We start from the raw sequence: 23,786 nt of genomic DNA on the forward strand, positions 1-23,786 counted from the left end.
AGCTCAGTTGCCTGGAGACACGTAGGATCTTAATTCCCTGGCCAGGAATCGAACCTGCATTCCATGCATTGGAAGGTGGACTCTTAGCCACTGGACCACTGGGGAAGTTCCCCTTTTATTCTCTTAACAGGAACTTTGCAAAGCAAAAGCTTTCAATTTTGATACAATCCAATTATTAATTTTTCATTTTATAGATTATGCTTTTTTTCCCCTGGTAATTCATAGTGTATTTACAAAATGAAAAGTTCTCTATCGAAATACACTTTTCACTGGGAAAAATAAATAAAACAGACAAATGGATCTGAACAAAGTAAAAATTAACTTTGTTAGATTTCAGTGTAAGAGATAGTCCATAACAAGCGTATTCGCCCTTACTTCCCCCAAACTGATTGTTTTCCAAGTTAAGATTTTTCAAATATTTTTAAATTGAGATTATTATGTTGACATTTGTTTCTTATTCCACATCATCTTCAGCTATGCTCTGAGTACTTACAATTCTCTGATTAATTGTTAGCAGCTTAGAAGCACCTGGAACACGTGGTAGAAATTTGCTGCAGCACTTGCAGTAACTGCTGTGGCTGTCCACCCACAGCAATGGATTTGTCAGATGGTCCAAAACCTTCTCATATTCGCCTTGAGCTAGGAACTCTTAACTAAGCTGTATTTCTTCAAGAAAGAATTTCTGAACAGTTTCAGAGTCTTTGAGGTTAAGTAACTTGGAAAGTCCAGCTCTCTCTTTGGCAAATTTTGTCTCTTCATTCTTGCAGCCTATTCTTAAAGTTGGAGTCACATTGGGTGGGAGGGATCCCACATATCAGAAAGGACCCCTCCACACACTAGCGGCACTGGCACTGTTCTGGCCCACCATCTTCTCTTCACTGAGGAGTAGGGTGGGTGTCCAAGAAACCTCGGAGAGGATCCATGCTTTTGTTCTTAAGTCTAAGAATTGTTCGTCTAGCTCTAGACCCCAGATTTTTTTCCTGTGATGTTTTCTACAAGTTTTATAATTTTATGTTTTAGTCCGTGATACGTTTGGGGTTAATTTTGGTATAAGGCATGGGGTTTAGTTTGAGGGATTTTGGTCATTGCTATCTTTTGTTTGTTCGTTTGCTTGTTTTGCCCATGAATGTTCAATTGTTCCAGCACCATTTGTTGGCTATCTTTCCTCCACTGAGTTGTTTTTGCACTGTCATGAAAAATCAACTGGGCACATTTATTTCCATCTATTTCTGAGTTCTCTATTCGATTGCATTGATCTATATGTCTGTCCCTCCAGTCTTAATTATTATGGCCATATAATGTCTGGAAAGCTGGTAAACTGATTTTTCCCATGTTGTTCTTTTTCAAAATTGTTTTAGCTATTCTAGTTCCTTTGTCTTCCCTGGTGGCTCAGATGGTAAAGAATCTGCTTGCAATGAAGGAGACCTGGGTTTGATCCCTGGGTTGGGAAGATCCCCTGGAGAAGGGCATGGCAACCCACTCCAGTATTTTTGCCTGGAGAATCCCATGGACAGAGGAGCCTGGTGGGTTACAGTCCATGGAGTCGCAAAGAGGCAGACACAGCTGAGTGACTGACGCACACACAGTTCCTTTGCCTTTCAATTTAAATTTAGAATGATCTTGTCTATATCTACCAAAAACATCTTGCAGGGATTTTGGTAGGAATTATATTAAACTGGTGTCAATAGGTGTCAAAGGATATTGATTCTTCCAATCCATGAACACAGTATGTTTCTCCATTTGTGATTACTTTTAATGTTTATTTATTCAACTGTGTGGGGTCTTAGCTGTGGCGCGAAGGATCTTCAATCTTTATTGTAACGTGCAGGATCTCTTAGTTGCACCATGTGGAATCTTTAGTGGTAGCTTTTGAACTCTTAGTCAGAGTGTGTGGGATCTATTTATCCGACCAAGGATCAACCTGGGACCCCTGCATTGGGAGTGCAAATTCTTAGCCACTGGACCACTAGGAAGTCTCTGCTCTTATCTTTATTATTTCCTTCCTTCTGCTTGTTTTAGGTTTATTTTGCTCTACTTTTTCTATGTTCTTGAGATGGGAGCTTAGATTATTGATTTGAGACTTTTCTAATGTATGCATCTAGTGTTGTAAATTTCCTTCTTGGCAATGCTTCCATGCAAATGTTAATATGATATACTTTTATTTTCATTCAACTCAATGTATTTTTTAAATTTCCCTTGTGACTTCCTCTTTGACCTAGGGACTACAGATATCCTCCATTTTTTGAAAATTTACTATATTCTACTTCACTTTACCAACTGAGCTATGAGGGAAGCTCTTCCTGCAATGCAGGAGACCTGGGTTCGAACCCTGGATTGGGAAGATCCCCTGGAGAAGGAAATGGCAACACACTCCAGTATTCTTGCCTGGAGAATCCCATCAACAGAGGAGTCTGGCAGGCTACAGTCCATGGGGTCGCAAGAGTCGGATATGATTTAGTGACTAAACCACCACCACCGCTTCACTTTTATGAAAGACCTACTAGTACCTATTTTTGCTAATTAAAGAAATCCCGAAAAGTATTCTCACTGTTACAAACAAAAGGAAAACAGCAAAGATAGCATTCAGCCTTTGTTTTGCAGAGAACTATCACAGATGCAGCACGCACACGAAGCAGGGAAGATGACACTGCCAAGCTCCTTCCCCAGGAACTATACTTAGCATCTCAGCATCAAGCCACCACAGCTTTGGCCTGTGTCTATGCGCATCTGTGCTTTATCTGTACTTATTTTGTGCATCTGCTAGCAAAAGGTCACAGGGAGTCAGACATGACGGAGCAACTGAACTGAACTGAACTAGCAAAATGTGTCCTAAGGTAATTGCTTTTTTGCTTTACACTATTCTGGCTTAGAAAAGGTTTCATAGGAAGGCTCTGCTTTCAGACTGTAGGGGAAACCTATGTTTAAGAAATGTGTTGTTTAGTTTTCAAGTGTTTGATTATTTTCCTGCTATTCTTCTGTAATTGATTTCTAAGTTTGATTCCATTGTGTTCAGAGGACGCACTCTGTATGATTTCAGTTCTTTTAAATTTGTTAAGACTTGTCTTAAGACCCATGACCCTGGATGTGGTCAGTCACAGTGTATGTTCTTCGGGCATCTGAAATAAATGTGTGTTCTGATGTTGTTGGGTGGATTATTCTAATGTATCATTTAGCTACTTTGGCTGATGATGCTAGTTAGGTCTTCTCTATCCTTCTGTTTATCTGTCTAGTTACTCTGTTGTTGAGAAGTGTGTTGAAGTCTCCAACTGTAATTTTAGATTTGTCTATTTCTCTTTTCTGTTCTATCAGTTTTGCTTCATATATTTTGCAACTCTTCTGTTTCCTGCATATGCATTTAGGATTGCTTTGTCTTCTTGGTGGACTGACCCTTTTATTATTATGTAATGAAAAACAAACAAACAAACAAAATCAGGGAGGGGAAAAGATTCCTTATTAGGGCCAAAGGGATTGGAATCCAGGTTCCCCTGCTGGTTTGAGCGGGGGGGGGGGGGGGGGGGGAAGGGGGTGTGTGATTCATTTTCTAAGTTCACTTATCAGACTGATAAAAATTTTAAAGTGTGATAATTATTAGTTGTCTCTTGGTGAGGCTATGGGGAAGCGGCCTACCTTATACATTGCTTTTTGTGTTGTACATTGGTCCAGCTTTCATGGGCAACAGTCTGATAATAGCTAACAAGATTACAAATTCACATACCCTTTGACCAAATAGTTTCACTTCCAGAAAATTTTCCCAAAGAGGTAAGCACTTGTTGGCGAAATGATGTTAAGAGCAAAAGACTGGAAAAAAAACAGACTGGAAGTACTCTAAACATCCTTCAGTAGGATACTTGTGAAATAAAGGACGGTACAGTCCATGTGGTGGAGTACTTTGGCAACCACTTTTTACAAAAGATGTTTCCCTATATAATATGGAACGACCGATTGTCAAGATGAAATGTTAAGTGAAGAAAAGCAGAACAGTGTGTCTAGTGTGCTATTGTGTAAGTGGAAAAAAAAAGGACACACGAATAGGTTTTTGCCTTTATATGAATGTAGAGAGAGATAGAAAGATATCTGGTTGGTTACACAAACAACTGCTGCCAGTGGTTGGTGGGGTGAGGGGGCTTGTCCCCACCCATTCTGCTGAAAGCCGCAGTGGACAGGTAACTGTCAGACCCCCTTCTCCCAGGTCAGGCGCTGTCCTTGGGTTCTGAGGAGGTCGAGGGGTACCGGAAAGAGTAGGTAAAGACGGGGCTGGCCCTGTGGCCTCTTTGCCCGAACTTTGAACCTGTCCTTTGGGTGTTTGCTTTGCAGACAATTAGGTCCCCAGTTTGGAGGGTGGAGAGGGGCGGAAATGGAAGGAAGCCTCCCCATTGGCCAAAGGGTCCTCTAGCCTGCCTTGCTCAGACTCTGGACTAATTGGGAGGCTGTGAGATGGGGGCAGGGGGTTGGATTCTGAATGCTGAGGACCCCCACTGATGAGGATGAGATAGAATAAGACCTCACCACTGCTTAGCCCCTGTGGTGTTTCCCCTGCTCCCCAGCTCCTTCCATGCCCCCAACTCCAGGCCCTCTCAGGTTTGTAAATGTTCCTGGGGTCTGGATGTCACTGCTGGGCAGCAGAGTACAGAAATGGGGGGATTTCTTAGAGAGATTGAAACAGCCCCTCTGCCACCCTGCTCCTCAGTCCTTCTCATCCCAGACTGTTCTGGATGGTGAGGGGGCCAATGAGAGTCCCAGGAACCAGCTGTGCCCACCCGCCAACTCACTTCTCCCCTTGGAAGAGCCCTCCAGATTCAAAGAATAGAAGAGAATGTTCCTCACTAGCAGAGTGCCCCGAGTCTCAATCTTCCCATCTATAAAATTGGGATGAGAAGAAGGTACGACTATACATAATGAACTTGAAATTGTCTGATTGTGTGTCTGACTGTCTCACCACCTGCAGAAGTGACACGAACATGTATGGCTTTGCCCACTGCTATATTCCCAAAGCCCCACTCCAAGCCTGTCGCACAGAAGGCACCCAGTATTTGTGAAAAGAATTAATGCTCCCAGATGTCTGCCTAGGGGCCCACCTTGTGGTGTCTCTTCAGCCCATAGACCTGGCTGTCCTTGGGGTGGGGGACAGGAGCTCCCCGAATCCGGGTCTTTCATGTCCCTGATAGAGGGTGAAGCCTTCACCAAGGGGGCGGAGTGTCCTCTTGGGTCAATTCCCACTCCAGCCTGGCTTCCACAATGCTTTTATTCTAACATTCTTTGGGAGCATAGTCCAGGGATCCCAGGAATCCAACAGTTTGGGATGCTGCCACTCCTTTTTCTTTCTCAGACTGATCCTTTCCCTCGAGGAGAGATAGACATTGCCTAAGGCCTCCCATAAAGGAATACTGACTCCAACTGAATGCAGGATGCTTCTGAGAGCAGCCAGGCTCAGTCTGGTCTAAGGTCAGGGAGGAAGTCCTGAAGGGAGATCTGAGGCAGGCAGAGGGCGGCAAAGCGGGAGGAGGCGGCCCCCAGCCTGCTGTCCTCCCCTGTACTCGTTTGGCTGGGAGGAGGCAGCCCCCAGCCTGCTGTCCTCCCCTGTACTCGTTTGGCTGGGAGTCTTGACAGCATCCCCAGTCTGCGGTCCGCCTCTCTCCGGCCGGAGCCAACCTCTACCCCATAGTGCCAGGAGAGGGCACCCTGCTTCTAGCTTTGGCTTAGCCTGCCGCAGTCCTGTGATCTCACGTACACCTCCCAGTCACCCTGGGAGACAGGCAAAATGGACTTTATGCCCTTAGTTCCTCTCACAAAAGGAACTAAGACTCACAGTTTGATGGACATGGTTAGTGAGCAGCCTTTTGATTTGTTTTGAGTGCCTTCAACTAACCATGGAAGCATCTGCTCTGGATGTTGATAGTGACACCCTGCATAATGATATTAGTCAACATTTGAGTATTTCCTATGCTCCACCCTATACATAGGTGCTGCAGTGATACCCATTTTTTTAACTGAGGCTTATGGTGGTTGATCTCCCCAGAGTTAGGAAGACCAATGATGTCTGATCAAGAACCTCTGCTGATAAGCCGTGAGCTGCTCTGCTATCCCAGCGTGCTCACTCCTATACCCCACCACCCTTTGAGAGTGCTAGGACAATAGAAGGAACAAGGGAAGACCCTGACCCCCTGGAAGTGCCATCTTAGTGAACACGTGTGTGTTTATGCATGAACACAGTACAAACCCTCACACACATGTCCATTCTTACCTGAATTCCTTCCCCACTATCACGTACAAATACACATACGCACATTCACTCATACACATTCACACTCTCACATACTCAGTCACATGTCCAGACACTTGCTTACACTCTGTTGGGTGTTAAACAAGGATGAGCCCTTGACCTGTGGGTTGAGCCAGTGATCTGTGAGCTGTTTATGAAGTTCCTCCCTTCCTCTTCCCTTGCATTCATTCCATAGTCTCAAGGGCAGGCTACTGGGAAACACAGATGACTCAGACCTGGCCTCTGCCGTCAAGGAACTTCCTTCCTGTTGGACAGTAAGACTCACCAGCCACTTCCACACACATCATCCACGCCAAGGCAGGTCTGAGCAGAGCATCCAGAGTGGACTGAGAAGATAACTCATTAGCCTTGGGGCGGGGGCGGGGGGGATAGCAGATTACATCATGAACTGTTTCAAACCCTCATTGCAGATAACCTTGTTTGACCGCCTCAACAACCCTAAAAAATCATTGTCAGCTGTATGGGGTTTTTTTGGCCATACCACACAGCTTGCGGCGATTCCAGTGCCCCAATCAGGGACTGAACCTACACCCTCAGCAGTGAAAAGGCAGAGTCTTAACCACTGTACAGGAAGAACTTCCAGTGTCCCCTTAGGGATTGCACAGTTTTGCTTTGGGCCCACAGCTTTGTAAAATGTGTTGTGTGTGTGTGTTTAGTTGCTAAGCCATGTCCAGCTCTTTTGCAACCCCATGGACTGTGGCCAGCTATGCTCCTTTGTCCATGACATTTCCTAGGCAAGAAATACTGGAGTGGGTTGCCATTTCCTACTCCAGGGGATCTTTCCAATCCAGGGGTCAAATCTGCTTGGGAGGCGGATTCTTTACCACTGAGCCACAATGGAAGTCCAAAATGTATTATATGTACTTCCCAATTTCCCACAAACAATGGAAAGCTCAGGAGGCTGTAAACTCCTCCAAGGCAGCCACCCAATATTGGGCATCTGTGCATCCCAGAGTCCAGCTCCAGATCTGGCCCAGGGCAGCTACCTGGTTAAAGTTTGTGGACTGGAATGGATGATACAAAAATGTGATCAGAGATTAGAATGTGGTAGTCTTCAGGATGTTTGCCTCCTAAACTGTTGTTTTCTAATGTTTTGAATTAGTTACTTACTGACTTTTTTTTTTTTTTTCAATTGAGGGAATTCACATGGCATCCCTGGTGGCTCAGACAATAAAGAATCTACCTGTAATTTGGAAGAGATGGGTTCGATCCCTGGGTCGGGAAGATCCCCTGGAGAAGGGAAAGGCTACCCACTCCAGTATTCTTGCTGGAGAATTCCATAGACAGAGGAGCCTGGCAGACTACAGTCCATGGGGTTGCAAAGAGCTGGACACAACTGAGCGAGTAACAGACCTGTCAGTCTATGTTTCTACCTTCTCTTTTAAAAATGATCAGATCTGGGACTTCCCTAGTTATCCAATGGCTAAGACTCTGAGCTCCCAAAGCAGGCAGCCTGGGTTTGAACCCTGGTCAGGGAACTAGATCTTACACGGTGAAGTGAAGAGATTGAGTGCCACAACTGAGGATCCTTTGTGCTGTACCCAGCACAGCTAAATAGATATTTTTAAAATAAGTAAATATATAAAAATTATCAGATCTGGCAACTGAGACTATGTCGCTATACATTAGCAGTTCTAGATGAGCTATATGTTTGTTGTTCTCTTTAGATGGTGTATAAGCCCTCCAGGCCAATATATATATCTCCACCCCTGGCCCACTTCAATTGTCCTGCCAGTCTGATCTCTGACTTGAAGTTTTCTCAATGGTCCAGGATCATCCTAATGAACATGGGATGTCATTCTTATTTGCAGAGCATCCACTGAGTGGTTTGTCCCTATGCCAGGTGTCCCCACATTACACACTTGCTGAATTCATGTATTGGTTACAGTTTACCTATCTTCTGGCTGCCAACCTGGATCCTAAAAATTCAAGCATTAATAATAATCCCTTAAACTCAAGCTTCTGGGGTGGGTCCTCACAATCTCCCTGTCAGGTCAATAGAGCTGAGATCCTACACATATTACAGAAGAGGAAACTCAAGGGATTGTGCTTGCCTAAACCATCACAGAGACTGCAGTGGATGAGAGCAAGCCTGGAACTGAAGGGCTCACATCCAGATAAAGAGACTGATGAGCCAGTGGTCTTGTGATGTGAGGATCAGATGATGAGGGCTGTACTCTGATATCCTTGATCTTGGGGGTGGAAGACGAGCATCCAGAAGGAGGACAAAGAGCTTAGCATCTCATCCATGGTGGTCTGAGGCTAATTGTGGGTAATTTTCTGCTCTGGCATCTAGCTGTCTATTGCTGTGTAACAAACCAACCATGTTCAGTGGCATAAAACAACAACAATCATTTTTTACATTATTTTTTAGATTAGGGATTTGATTTGGCTCAAGTAGGTAGTTCATTTTCTCTCTCTTTTTTTTGGTGGGGGAAGTAGAAATATATATGTATGTATATATTATTGGAGGATAATTGCTTTACTGGGCAGTTCTTTTTCAGGGTCTCTTCTGTGGTTGCAAGAGACCATGGTTTGGTTGGTGTCACTTGAAGTCTTCTTCATTCTCATGATTGCCAGTTGATGCAGACTGTCAATTGGGATCTGGGTGGGCTGCCAGCAGGAAACTCGCATATCGTCTCTACATGTGTCTTGGGTTTCCTAATAGTCCAGGAGCTGGGTTGCAAGATTGAGCATGCCAAGAGAGAGTCAGGCAAAAGTTGTATCACTTTAAAAAAAAAACAAACAACTTCTTATTTTTATTGCACTTTTTTTATTTTTATTTTTTATTTTGAGTTTTAATTTTTTAAATTAATTTTATTGGACTATAGTTGATTTACAATATTGTGTAAGTTTTAGATGTACAGCAATGTGAATCTATTACACATAAACATATATCCACTCTCTTAGGATCTTTTTCCATATCGGTCATTACAGAGTATTGAGCAGAGTTCCCTGTGCTGAACAATAGGTCCTTATTAGTTATTAATTTTATATATATTAGTGTGTATATGTCATCCCAACCTCCAAACTTCTCTCTCACCCCTTGAAGCTGTTCTTTTTTTCCTTTTTCCTTTTGGCTTTGCTGGGTCTTCGTTGTGGCAGCAGTCTTCTCTAGTTGCAGCACATGGGCTCTCTAGCTGTGGTGCATGATCTTAGTTGTCCCATAACACGTGGGATCTTCATTTCCATACAAGGGATCGAACCCAAATCCCCTGCATTGAGAACTGGATGCTTAACCACTGGACCAGTGAAGGACTCCCAAAACACCATTCTTAAAAAAAAATTTTGATCCAGCTTTACTGAGATATAGTTGACATATAACATTGTCTAAGTTTAGGGTGTAAAATGTGATGATTTGATACAGGACATATTGGGGAATGATTACCACAATAAGGTTTGTTAATACATCATTCACCTCATATAATTAGTGATAGTTTGGGAGGCTGTGGTGATAGTGGTGGTGGGAACATTTAAGATCTATTCTGTTAGCAACTTTCAAGTATATAAGACTAGATCCCCAGAACTAATTTTCATCTTATAACAGGAAGTTTATACTCTCTGACCAACATCTCCCCATTCTCCCCAACCCCGGTCGTCCAGAAAGGCAACCACCACTCTACCCTGTTTCTATGAATTTGGCATTTTTAGATTCACATTTTTGATTCACATTTTTAGATTCAAGTGAGACCATATAGTGTTTGTCTTTCGCTTTCTAACTTATTTCACTTAGCATAATGCCCTTAAGATTCATCCATGTTGTCCCTAATGGCAGTATTTCCTTCTTTTTTATGGCTGAATATATACATATATACTTATATATAATATATGGGCTTCCCAGCTGGTGCTAGTGGTAAAGAACCCACTTGCCAATGGAGAAGACACATGTTTGATCCCTGGGTTGGGAAGATTTCCTGGAGAAGGAAATGGCAACCCACTCCAGTATTCTTGCCTGGAGAATCCCATGGACAGAGGACCCTGGAAGGCTACAGTCCATGGGGTCGCAAAGAGTTGGAATGATTGAATTGACTTAGCATACATGCACGCAGGTATAATATATAGCATACATAATACATTTATATATGTATATCATATTTTTAATTCATTCATTCATCAGTGGGCCCTTAGGTTGTTTCCTTGCCTTGGATGTTGTATGTAGCACCTTTTATGATCTAGCTTTGGAATTTATATGGCATTATTTCCACCACACTGTTAGTTGAGGTAGTCACAAAGACCCACCCAAGATCAAGGGTAGGGGCCACAGACTCTCCCTCTTGATTGGAGAATGGCAAGATTCTAAAACAGCAGGAGGGATGGGAAATATCATCAGATGCCTGGATTAGGAATCTTACCTATTATTTATGGTTTTGAGTCTCAGTTTTCTGATCTATAAATGAGCTAATAATAGCACCTATTTCACAAGACTGTTGGGAGAATTGAATGAGGTAAGCACCCAAAGAGCAGGGCACCTGGCATGTGGCCAATGCTCACTGAATATCACTATTTCTGGGACAACTCCTCTGTCTAAACTCTGACCAAGCTAGTTTATACCCCTAGGCCATTGTTTGCATGTATGTGAAGAAGGTTTTAGAAAAGGCAGAGGAACCAGAGATCAAATTGCCAACATTCACTGGATCATCAAAAAAGCAAGAGAGTTCCAGAAAAACATCTCTTTCTGCTTTATTGACTATGCCAAAGCCTTTGACTGTGTGGATCACAATAAACTGTGGAAAATTATGAAAGAGATGGGAATACCAGACCACCTGCCTGACTCTTGAGAAATCTGTATGCAGGCCAGGAAGCAACAGTTAGAACTGGACATGGAACAACAGACTGGTTCCAAATAGGAAAAGAAGTACGTCAAGGCTGTATATTGTCACCCTGCTTATTTAACTTATATGCAGAGTACATCATGAGAAACGCTGGGCTGGAAAAAGCACAAGCTGGAATCAAGATTGCCAGAAGAAATATCAATAACCTCAGATATGCAGATGACACCACCCTTATGGCAGAAAGTGAAGAGGAACTAAAAAGCCTCTTGATGAAAGTGAAAGAGGAGAGTGAAAAAGTTGGCTTAAAGCTCAACATTCAGAAAACGAAGATCATGGCATCCGGTCCCATCACTTCATGGGAAATAGATGGGGAAACAGTGGAAACAGTGTCAGACTTTATTTTTCTGGGCTCCAAAATCACCGTAGATGGTGACTGCAGCCATGAAATTAAAAGATGCTTACTCCTTGGAAGGAAAGTTATGACCAACCTAGATAGCATATTCAAAAGCAGAGACATTACTTTGCCAACAAAGGTCCGTCTAGTCAAGGCTATGGTTTTTTCTGTGGTCATGTGTGGATGTGAGAGTTGGACTGTGAAGAAGGCTGAGCGCCGAAGAATCGATGCTTTTGAACTGTGGTGTTGGAGAAGACTCTTGAGAGTCCCTTGGACTGCCAGGAGATCCAACCAGTCCATTCTGAAGGAGATCAACCCTGGGATTTCTTTGGAAGGAAAGATGCTAAAGCTGAAACTCCAGTACTTTGGACACCTCATGTGAAGAGTTACTCATTGGAAAAGACTCTGATGCTGGGAGGGATTGGGGGCAGGAGGAGAAGGGGACAACAGAGAATGAGATGGCTGGATGGCATCACTGACTCAATGGACATGGGTTTGGGTGGACTCCGGAAGTTGGTGATAGACAGGGAGGCCTGGCGTGCTGCGATTCGTGGGGTTGCAAAGAGTCAGACACGACTGAGCAACTGAACTGAACTGAAGAAGTCTGAAAGTGTGTTCAAAGGTGGGTGGCATTGTTAAACAGCTATTTATTGTTCAGCTGTGTCCAGCTCTTTTCGACCCCATGGACTGCAGCATGCCAGGCTTCCCTGTTCTTTACCATCTCCTGGAGTTTGCTCAGACTCATGTCCATTGAGTCAGTGATGCCATCCAACCATTTTATCATCTGTCTCCCCCTTCTCCTGTCCTCAATCTTTCCCAGCATCAGGGTGCTTTTCCAGTGAGTTGGCTTTTCACATCAGGTGGCCAAAGTATTGGAGCTTCAGCTTCAGCAACAGTCCTTTCAATAAGTATTCAGGATTGATTTCCTTTAGGATTGACTGGTTTGATCTCTTTGCAGTCCATACCCCATACAAAATGTTTTTGGTGTTAAAAATTAATAACAAGAAAAAGATGTTTATGGAAGCGGGTTCGTGTGCGAAGCCCATAGGCACTGAATGAATGAGTGTGTTATAGGTAGAACCTGGGCGGAGGTCTGCCTGTACAGGACCATGACTGCAGGAGTGCGTGGGACAGGGGAATGAGAACAACCGAGGCCAAATGTCTGTGTGTGTATCTGCAGGTGTGTGTAATTAGTCCTGGGGGTGGGTTCATTGAGTCATGAAGGTGTGTAAGATAGGGCCCTGTGAGACATGGCCAAGCATATGTGTTAGATCATATGGATATGTGTGCATGAGAGTGCATTGCAGAAGGTGTCTGTCCATTATTGATACTTGCAAAAAATGAGAAAATGTAGAAATAAGGAAAGCTTTTAGAACTTTCCAGGTATGTTTGAATGAAATGAACCCCTGGGGACTATACCAGCTGGAAAGATGAGTGGAGCCGGGTAGAGGCGGGTGGAGAAAGGCTTTTCTGAGGTTCCTAACCACAGTTGGGCTGGGAGCCAGAGATGCTGTTAAGGCTGCTTCCTGCACACAGTTGGCTCTTCAGCTTGGCAGTGAAAGTGAAAGTGAAGTCGCTCAGTCGTGTCCGACTCTTTGCGGCCCGTGGACTGTAGCCTACCAGGCTTCTCGGTCCATGGGATTTTCCGGGCAATAGTACTGGAGTGGATTGCCATTTCCTTCTCCAGGGGATCTTCCCAACCCAGGAATTGAACCTGGCTCTCCCACATTGTAGGCAGATGCTTTACTGTCTGAGCCACCAGGGAAGCCACTTGGCAGACAGTTACCTATCTGGGCCTGCCTCTTCCTTATCCCCCTTGCTGCTAGTAGATAATTTGTTCATTCAGTCAACAGACATTTGTTTGTTTGTTTGTTTACTTATTGGCTACACCGGGTCTTAGTTGCAACATGTAGGATCTTTCGACTGTAGCATGAGAATTCTTTAGTTGTGGCATGTGGGATCTAGTTCCCCGACCATGGGATGCAGACCCAGCCCCCTGCTTTGAAAGCACGGGAACTTTTTTCTTTTTTTCGCCACACCCCAGTGGCACGTGGGATCTTAGTTCCCTAACTGCGGATTGAACCCGCACCCGTCACAAGGGTAGGAGGCAGAGTCTTAACCACTGGACCACTGGGCAAGTCCCACACAGATATTTATTGCGTACCTTCTGTGGGCCAGGCACATGTGCTAGAGGCTGGGGATAGAGCAGTGAAGAAAGTCCCTGTTCAAGAGTGTCTATGTACTACTGGGAGGACATTATACATGTAAACACATGTATATGTATGTGTAAACACATATGCACAAGTATAATATCAAGTGGGGGTGACTTCCATGAAGAAAAATAAAAGAAAGGGATGACTCAGGAGGCGGGAGATACTCTAGAGAGCGTCAGAGCCTCACTGAGGGGCAGAGAGCTGAGAGCGTCTGGGAGATGGCCGAGGGAACAGCCAAGCACAAACACCTTTAGGTGAGAATACACTGGCACGCTCCAGGAATGACAAGGCAGCTACTGAGGCTGCAGTGCAGTGAACTGGGGTCAGAAGGAAGGAAACTGGGTCATAAAGCTGCTGGCAGAGGGAGGACCATGAACTTTTGCAAGAGCGGACTGCTCTCCTTCGTCTCCACTGTCCTCCTGTGGTAGCTTCCTGGGGCTGCTGTAACACATTACCATGGCCTTGGAGTGTAAACAACAGAAATTTATTCTCTCACAGTTATGAAATCCAAATCACAGAAGTCCAAAATCAAGGTGTCAGCAGGGCTACTCTCTCTGAAGACTTGGGAGGAATTCTTTCTTGCCTCTTCCAGAGTTCAGGGGTTTGTGGCTGTATAGAATTAGTCTCTGTCTCCATCTTCGGGTTGTACTCTCTTCTCCCTCCGTCTCTTTCCTCTTTTTGTCTCTTCAGTACTTGATACTGGATTTAGGATTTAGGACCCACCCAGATAAACTCATCTCCTCAACCTAATTGTATCTACAAAAACCTTTTTCCAAATAAGGTCACAATTACTGGTTCTAGGGTTAAGACGTGGATACATCTTTTAGGGACCTCGGTTAAACCCACAATACTTCCATTTTCTTGAGCTCTAATTCAGGGTCACGAAGGCTCCTTCTGGTTTCAGTTTCTACTTGGCCATGCCTCACGGCTTGCAGGGTTTTAGTTCCCCAAACAGGGATTGAACTCAGGCCCTCAGCAATGAAAGCATGGAGTCCTAACCACTGGACTGCCAGGGAATTTCCTTCAATTTCCGCCCTTGTGAAAGAGGACAAGAGCATAGATTTCTAGGGTTGTCAAGAGGGAGAGATGAAATCATGAATGTAAAGTGCTTTCTACAGTTCTTGCATATGGTAGGTGCTCAACTTTGAATTGTTATTTGGACATAGTCACATGAAATTAATCAAATTTCTTGATTCTTTTGAGTACAGAAAGAAAGTGAAAGTCTCAGTTATGTCCTACTCTTTGCGACCCCATGGACTATACAGTCCATGGAATTCTCCCGGCCAGAATACTGGAGTGGGTAGCCTTTCCTTTCTCCAGGGGATATTCCCAACCCAGGGATCAAACCCAGGTCTCCCACATTGTAGGCAGATTCTTTTACCAGCTGAGCCACAAGGGGAGCCCAAGAATACTGGAGTGGGTAGCCTATCCCTTTTCCAGTGGATCCTTCCAATCCAGGAATCTAACTGGGGTCTCCTCCATTGCAGGTGGATTCTTTACCAACTGAGCTATCAGGGAAGCCATGCTAAACATGATGGCAGCCAAAAAGGAAGGGAGAGGCCCAGCACTGGATGCTCCCTCTGAGTCTGCTCTGGTTGGCAAAGTGTACCCACCATCATCTTCACCCTTTGTGATGGCTAGTTTTATGTGTCACTTTGGGCGATGGTGCCCAACTTAAACATTATTTCTGGATGTGTCTGTAAGTGTTTCTAGATGAGGTTACATTTAAATCAGTGGATTCAGTAAAATAGATTGCCCTCCCAAAGTGGGTGAGCATCACCCAATCCACTGAGGACATGAAGAGAATGGAAAGTGGAGGAAGAGAAGATTCATTCCCTTCCTGACTGCCTGCTTGAGCTAGAGGTTATTGTTCTCCTGCCATTGGACTATGTTACACCACCAGATTTCTTGGGTCTTCAGCTTGCCAAGGAGAGATCATAGGACTTCTTAGCCTCCGTAAGACCAGCAGCTAATTCCTTATCTCTCAATTTACTGACACTGGGTTGTAGTGAAGGAAACTACCATTTGTTGCCGGACCCAGCAAGGAATATAGGGGGCTTCTGCTCAGAAGACTCTCTAATGGCTTTCAGGGAGTTGTTTTTATCTTTTTATTAAAAAAAAACATTAATTAATTATTTGTTGGCTCCAGGTCTTAGTTGTGGCACAGGTGATCCTTAGTTGAGACATGTGGGATCTAGTTCCCTGACCAGGGATCATCCTGGGTCTCCTGCTTTGGGAGCTCAGAGTCTTAGCCACTGAACCACCAGGAAAGACCCCCCAGGGAAGTGTTTTTAAAGGCAATATATCGGGATGATATGCAGGTGATATGCATATTATATACATGTGATATGCAGATATGCAGATGATACCACTCTAAAGGCAGAAAGTGAAGAGGAACTAAAGAACCTCTTGATGAGGGTGAAAGAGGACAGTGGAAAAGCTGGCTTAAAACTAAAAATTCAAAAAGCTAAGATCATGGCATCCAGTCACATCACTTCATGACAAATAGAAGGGGAAAAAGTGGAACCAGTGACAGATTTTATTTTCCTGGGCTCCCAAATCACTGCAGATGGTGGCTGCAGCCATGAAATTAAAAGACACTTGCTCCTTGGAAGGAAAGCTGTGACAAACCTAGACAGCATATTAAAAACAGAGACATCACTTTGCTGACAAAAGTCCATATAGTCAAAGCTATGGTTTTTCCAGTAGTCATGTATGGATGTGATAGTTGGACCAAAAAAAGGCTGAGTGACAAAAAATTGATGTTTTCAAATTGTGGTGCTGGAGAAGATGCTTGAGAATCCATTGGTCGGTAAGGAAATCAAACCAGTCAATCCTAAAGGAAATCAACCCTGAATATTCATTGGAAGGACTAATGGTGAAGCTGAAGTTCCAATACTTTGGCCACCTGATGTGAAGAGCCAACTCAGTGGAAAACACCCTGATACCGGGAAAGATTGAGGGCAGGAGGAGAAGGGGATGACAAAGGGTGAGATGGTTGGATGGCATCACCAACTCAATGGGCATGAGTTTGAGCAGAGAGTCCAGAAGATAGTGCAGGACAGGGAAGCCTGGTGTGCTGCAGTCCATGGGGTCTCGGAGTTGTACACAATTTAGCAACTGAACAACCAAAACACAGGGGTGAGGGCTTCAGGATTCATGACTTTCCTGTGATTGGTTTGTGGTGAGGTAACAGGGTGGTGTTTCAGGATCTCAATCATCAGCCTTCTGGTTCCAGCCAGTCTGGGATCGACTGCTTGCGTTCCACAGTACATTGTCACCATTCTCCTAAAGAACAACTCAGAGATAGCCTTCCGACTATTACTGAGGAGGAGCTAGAACTCTGTTTTATCTCTGAACTACTGTCATTACTTTTATTGTTTTTCTCTTTTTCCTTTGTTTCTGCAAGACCTCCCTTCCATAATTAATAGCTGCCTGTGCCTTTGACACTCAGGGAAGCCCTAGGAGACAAAAGCCTTTTTCTACAAACAGAAATAGAGGGACTTTCCTGGTGGTCCAGTGTAAGACTGCACTCCCAATGCAGGGGGCCCAGGCTCAGTCCCTGGTCAAGGAACTAGATGCTACAACTTAGAGTTTACATGCCACAGCTGAAGATCCCTCATGCTGCAACTTAAGACCTGGTACAGTCAAATAATTGTTTTTTTAAAGGGCTTCCCTGGTAGTCCAGTGGTTAAGAATTTGAATTGTCAGTTCAGGTGACACAGGTTCGATCCCTGGTCTGGGAAGATCCCACATACCACAGGGCAACTAAGTCTATGTGCCACAGCTACTGAGCTCATGCTCTAGAGCCCATGCTCTGCAACAAGAGAAGCCACCACAATAAGAAGTCTGTGCACCACAACAAAGAGTAACCCCCTCTCACCACACCTAGAGAGCCTGCCTGCAGCAATGAAGACCCAGCACAGCCAAAAGTAAATTAATTAAATTAAAAAAGAGAAGAAATGAGGACATAGAGGGGCTTTTGACCCAGGAAGGCCCTGCTCAGTCTCTCTGTCTCTCATAGCCTGTTGCTTCTATATCTCTGGAGAACCCTAATACAGATTTTGATACTGACAGTGGTTGTAGAGAAACAGACCATTAAGGATGAGTTTTGTGAATTGGTTCTGGGATTCCTGGAATTGGCTCTCTAATCTCTTACTACTCTATTTTCAGTAGTAAAGAGAGCAGATCATCTCTGGTGTGATTTGACAATACAGACACACAAATTACCTGCACTGGACACTCCTAGTCAACCAGTGAGAAGCAAGGAGCTGAGTGACTATGTATATGAGAGTTGGGAACAGTTTTGAAAAAATGATTATTACAATTACCTTTGGATGTCACTGGACTCACTGGGGCCAGAAAAGAAAGAGTTCAGGGGTTCAGATTCCTAGCTTCCAGTCCTTAGGTTGCATAAATGACCTGAAAGTTTCTCTGTGAGTCCTGATGGAATGAATTCCTTGTCTTCTGTTGCCAAGGGGCTGAAATTGTTGAAAAATCAACAGGCAGAACCTCCTCCTGAAACTGGCTGAATTACAATGTAAATTGAACTCCCAGCCTCAAAGGGGGTCTACTGTTAAAATCAGGGCATTGAATGAGAAAAAAAAACAACTGGATCCTGTAAGTTAGTATGGATATGTGTGAAAGACCCTGATGAAGCTGGAGACATTGAACTGCTAAATTCTTTTTTTATATATAATTTTATTTATTTATTTATTTAGGATGCTCTGGGACTTTGTTACTGTGCACGAGCTTTCTCTAGTTTTGGGAAGTGGGTGCTACTCTAGTTGCAGGGTGAGGGCTTCTCATTGCGGCCGCCTCTCGCTGTGGAGCGCAGGCTCTAGGTGCACGGGCTTCAATAGCTGCGGCGCATGGACTTAGGAGGTGTGGCTTCCAAGCTCTCAAGCCCAAGCTTAACAGTTGTGGCACAAGGGCTTAGTTGTTCTGCAGCATATGAGATCTTCCCGAATCAGGGACTAAACCTGCGTCCTTGTCTCCTGCATTGGCAGGCAGATTCTTTACCACTGAGCCACCAGGGAAACCCTGAACTGCTGAATTCTGATGGGTCTTCCTTCCCAATAGAAGAGATGACTCCGACCCCAGTGGTATCTGTCTTTGCAAATCCACCTGAGGGGATTAACTCCACAGGTTGCTTTCTAATGGCCTCCCCTGAGGCAGTCGCTATGCAAGACAATGCTGATTCTCTTCAGAACCCATCCCATCATCCTTCTTTGCTTCTAGACCTATAACTAGACTCAAGTTCCAGCAAGCCTCTGAAGGTGAAGTACAGTGTGTGAACCATGGACTTAATCAGCTACTGCAGTTGGAAAACTGCCAGCGTGAGCCAAAGAAGAAGATGGAAAGGAATGAAGGAAGGTGGTTGGACTTCTCGATTTTACTGGAAGCGACCATAAAGCTATTCAGCTGCCAATATGCTCTATTCTTTAAAGAATCCATGATCCTGCAGATGATTCAGAGACCACCGGAGCTGCCTCTTCAATTTCCAAAGGAGGGAGAGGGGGCACTGCCTCACTGTCCATAGGCCAGATGACCTCTGTCTGAAACTGTGGGGCTCAACCTTTGTCCAAACCCTGGAGGCAGGACCCCGCTGGCTCAGCAGAACTGACGGGAAGGATGGCTACCCCAGTGGGCTGGAGGGCAGAGTACAGAGCCAAAGAGGATTATTTTTGAAACTTAGGATCTCAAAGAGATTATTTTGCTAGATTTTGGAATCACTTGACACTTTTCAGCTCTTCCTTATTCCCCATTCCTCCCGTTTGGAGAGAGGAATGTCTATCCTGTGCCTGTCCCACCAATGCATTTTATTATTATTATTTTTTAATGATACATGTCTTTAAATATTTATTTGGTCGCTCCAGGTCTCAGTTGCTGATGCGAATTCTTAGTATTGGCGTGTGTTGATCTAGTTGGCTGGTCCGGGATCGAATCCAGACACCCTGCATTGGGAGCGTGGAGTCTTAGTCACTGGACCATCAGGGAAGTCCCCACCAATGTATTTTACAAGCACATACCTTTTTGGTTTTACAGATTCACATCTTTAGAGCAATTTGCCTCTTCAGGTTGAGTCATACCTGGAGATGTTGCTCGCCAAAATCTTGGCTTCCTCTGCCCACCAAAGCTGAATAAAAAATATGGAGACAGAGTTTGGAGGAAATAGAAAGGTGGCTTTAATTCTTAACCAGCACAGAGGGGCACATAGTAGGATCATGCCTAAAGAGCTATGCCCCCCTCCATGAAGAGTCTAGGGGCTTACATAAGATGAGGGCTCACAGTCATGAGTCACAGTGAGGAAGAAAGGTGATCTTGATTTCTTCCTCTCGTGTTGTTTCCAAGACAGTCATGGGCTGGTGTCAGTACCCAGTAATGGAGTCTTGCAGTTCAGTGGCTCTACAGCCTTCTTTCTGACATGTAACTAAAAGGGTAAGGGTGTTGTAAAGGTAACACCAGATACAAGATTTATTTAGCATACAGTCTAAGTACAAAGTGTAGCTCCTGCAGAGTTAGGGTGCAGAAAAGCAAATTTAGTCAGACATGTAAAGTTAGGAGCAATTAAAGTGAAAAAACTAGGAATGTTCAGGCCTGCTCATGGTTCTCTTTTCTTCTTTGTTCTCAGGAAAGAGAAAGAAAAAAACTCGTTTCTCTCTCTCTTTTTTTTCCTCTCCTTTTCAATGAAACAGGGTCTCACCCATATCTGATTTTAGATGGTATTTAAATGAGACTTTGGATTTCAGACTTTGGAGTGGATGTTGGGACCAGACTCTTGGACAAAGAATGCTGCCTTGCCATTTCTGTAAACAAAGTAGGTTGCAGCCAGAAAGCCATCAACCACTTCAACAGGCCCCAATGGTGTACCCTGAGGGAAATTCAAGATGAAGAAAAACAGGTTGCCCAATGCCACAAGTCACTCAGCCACCCCCAACAGTGCATCCTAAGGGAAATTCAAGATGGAAACAAATAAGACACTGGCTCTATATAGTTAAGATGTATATCAAAGGAATAATTTCAATGAGCCCAGACTCTTGCATCTTCCCGTACAAAAAAAAAAGGACTAAAATAATTAACCTGAGATATCTGGGCTGAGAGGCCATTGTGATTAGCAATAATCTTTTAATGTTCTGCTATATGTCTTCTTTTTCTCAGCAAAAATGCCTGTATATCCTGGCTCCCTGCCTCTTTGGAAGAGTCCCTCAGCTATCTGAGAGGTTGTATCCTGGGTGCAAGTCCTCCGAAAAAAAGCGGAATTCTCAACTTGTAGGTTGTCCATTTTTTCCCCAGTGGACAGGCTGTTGAGGATGAATGTATATTTTGCATGTGAGAAGGATATGAATTGGGCTGGATGGGGGGCAGGAGCAGAATGCCATGGACTGAACGTTTGTGTCTCCTCTAAATTCATATGTTGAACTCTAACTCCCAGTGTAATTATACTTAGAGGTGGGGGTCTTGGGAGCTAATTAGGTCATGAGGATGGAGTCCTCATGAATGGAATTAGTACCCTTACAACAAGAGGCCAAAGAGCTAAGTTGGGAAAGAATTTCCAGACCTGAGGCAGAATGAGAGGAGACTAGAGTTTATTAGAGCAGGAGAGGGGGCTTCCTGGGTATTTCAGCTAGTAATGAATCTACCTGCAATGCAGGAGACCCTGGTTCAATTCCTGAGTTGGTAAGTTCCCCTGAAGAAGGGATAGGCTACTCATTCCAGCATTCTTGTGCTTCCCTGGTGGCTCAGAGAATCCGTCTGCAATGAAGGTGATGTGGGTTCGATCCCTGGGTTGGGAAGATCCCCTGGAGGAGGGCATGGCAACCCACTCCAGTATTCTTGCCTGGAGAATCCCCATCGACAGAGGGGCCTGGTGGGCTACACTCTGTGGGGCCGCAAAGAGCTGGACAAGACTGAGCACCTGAGCATAGCACAGAGCAGGAGACTGTTAGAACAGCGGACTGGCTCAAGGTGGAGCAGACCCAATTCGAGGGCTAGTAGCCAGTTTTTATGGCCTCAAGACAGAAAATTCCTGCTGGAAGGGTGGCATTAGCTGATTGGCTAGAATGCTAGAGGGTGGGTACTTTACTTAATATGGGTGTGAGGGGACTGGCCAGTTTCGATCAGGAGGCTCATGGCAACAGTTGCTATGGGGCTTGGTTAATTCCAGAGATTTTTGTCCTGTGACCTTGGTATAGGGCACCACAGTTCAAAGAGGGCGTGATCAGCCCATGGACATTCTTCTGATGAGTTGGTGGTGAGGTAAGCAGGAGTCAGCATCATCAATCTTCAGGTTCCAACTAGTCTGGGGTCTGCATGCTTGTGGGCAGCATACCATGGTTAATCACTAACTTCTCCCATAGGAGATAGGAGAGGGTTTCCTATCTGCAAAACAGCTCAAAGATATTGTTGTGTGTATCCATTGATGGGGAACCAGGGCCTTGCCCCAAGGGTGCACTATTATTTCTCTTGATGTTTCTCCCTAGTCTCATATCCCCTCTCTTCCCTAATTAACAATTGCTTGAATCTGTCCGTTGGAACTCAGAGAAGGTCGAGGAGGCTGAGTGAAGGCTATTTCCTGTGATCGAAGAAATGGGGGACAGGGCTTCCCTGGTGGTCCAGTGGCTATGACTCACTGTTCTCAGTGCCAGGGGGCCCAGGTTGGATCCCTGGTCAGAGAACTGGATCCCACATGCCTCAGCTAAGCGTTCTCATGCCGTGCAACTGAAAGATCCTGCATGCCACAACTAAGACCAAACAAATAAATAAACATATATTTTTTTAAAAAAAAGAAATGGGAGATACAGAGAACCTTTAGCGCCCAGGAGCTCCACAGGGCCCTGCTCAGTATCAGAATTGTGAGAAATAAACTTCTGCTTTTTACAAACCACCTTGTCTATGGTACTTAGTTCTGGCAGCCCAAACTGATGAAGACACACTTAATCTGGGAAACACAAAGGGAAATTACAACAAGAAATAATTTTACACCTATAAGACTGGCAAAAAATGAACAGGTGCTCATTTAAAATTGTGTTAATGAAAAATCAATTAACAATCAAGCTAAGAAGAATAAATGAGACTTTTTATTCAAGCCAAATTGAGGATTATAATCCAGGAGACAGACTCTCAGAGTCTGTTCAATCTGTTAGGAGCTGGAGATGTAGTTTTATACATTTCTGAAACAAAGGGTTATCTATCATATTTACAGGTTGATGTCACAATCCATGCATGGGCTGGAAAAGAATTTCCAGACATGAGGCAGATGAGAATAAAGTTTTATTACAGTGGGAGATGCTGTTAGAACAGTGGGCTGGTTTAAGGGAGAGCCGAACTTTTCGCAGGCTAGTAGCTAATTTTTATAGCCTCAAGACAGAATGGTGGCATTAGGTGATTGGTTAAGACTTCCCTGGTGGCTCAGACGGTAAAGTGTCTGTCTACAATGCGGGAGACCCGGGTTTGAGCCCTGGGTTAGGAAGATCCCCTGGAGAAGGAAATGGCAATCCACTCCGGTACTATCGCCTAATCCCATGGACAGAGAAGCCTGGTAGGCTACAGTCTGTGGGGTCACAAAGAGTCGGACACGACTGAGCAACTACAACTACACTTCACACTTCAAGACAGAATGGTGGCATTAGGTGATTGGTTAGGATGCTGTAGGGTGAGTATTTTTACCTAATATGGGGCCAGGAAACTGGTTGGTTTAGATCTGAAGGCTCATGGGAAGAGTTGCTATGAGGCTTGGTCAGTTTCAGTGATTGTCCTGTGACCTTGGTTCAGGGCTCCATACCTGTGACCTTGGTGTAAGGCTCCACAGTTAACATTATACGTAGAGTTTATTAGAGATGTTTTGGTCAGGTATGCACAAAGTAAGCGGATATCTTACTTGACCGAGTAAAGTAAGTGGATACTTTACTCGATCAAGTAAGATGGGTTCTTTATACACTAGCACCACCTGAGAAGCCCACTTAACTATATGGTCTGTCTTAATCAAACACTAACAAGTCTGTCAGTACCAAGTGTTGACGAGAATGAAGAGCACTGAGACTTCTCAGGCTTTGCTGGTAGGGGAGGAGTAAATTGGTGTGACAAGTTTGGACAGCCATTTGGCAATAAATTGCAAAATTAAATGT

The sequence above is a fragment of the Capra hircus genome, chromosome 13 (assembly GCF_001704415.2).
Source record: "Capra hircus breed San Clemente chromosome 13, ASM170441v1, whole genome shotgun sequence".
Classification (NCBI taxonomy): Eukaryota; Metazoa; Chordata; class Mammalia; order Artiodactyla; family Bovidae; genus Capra; species Capra hircus.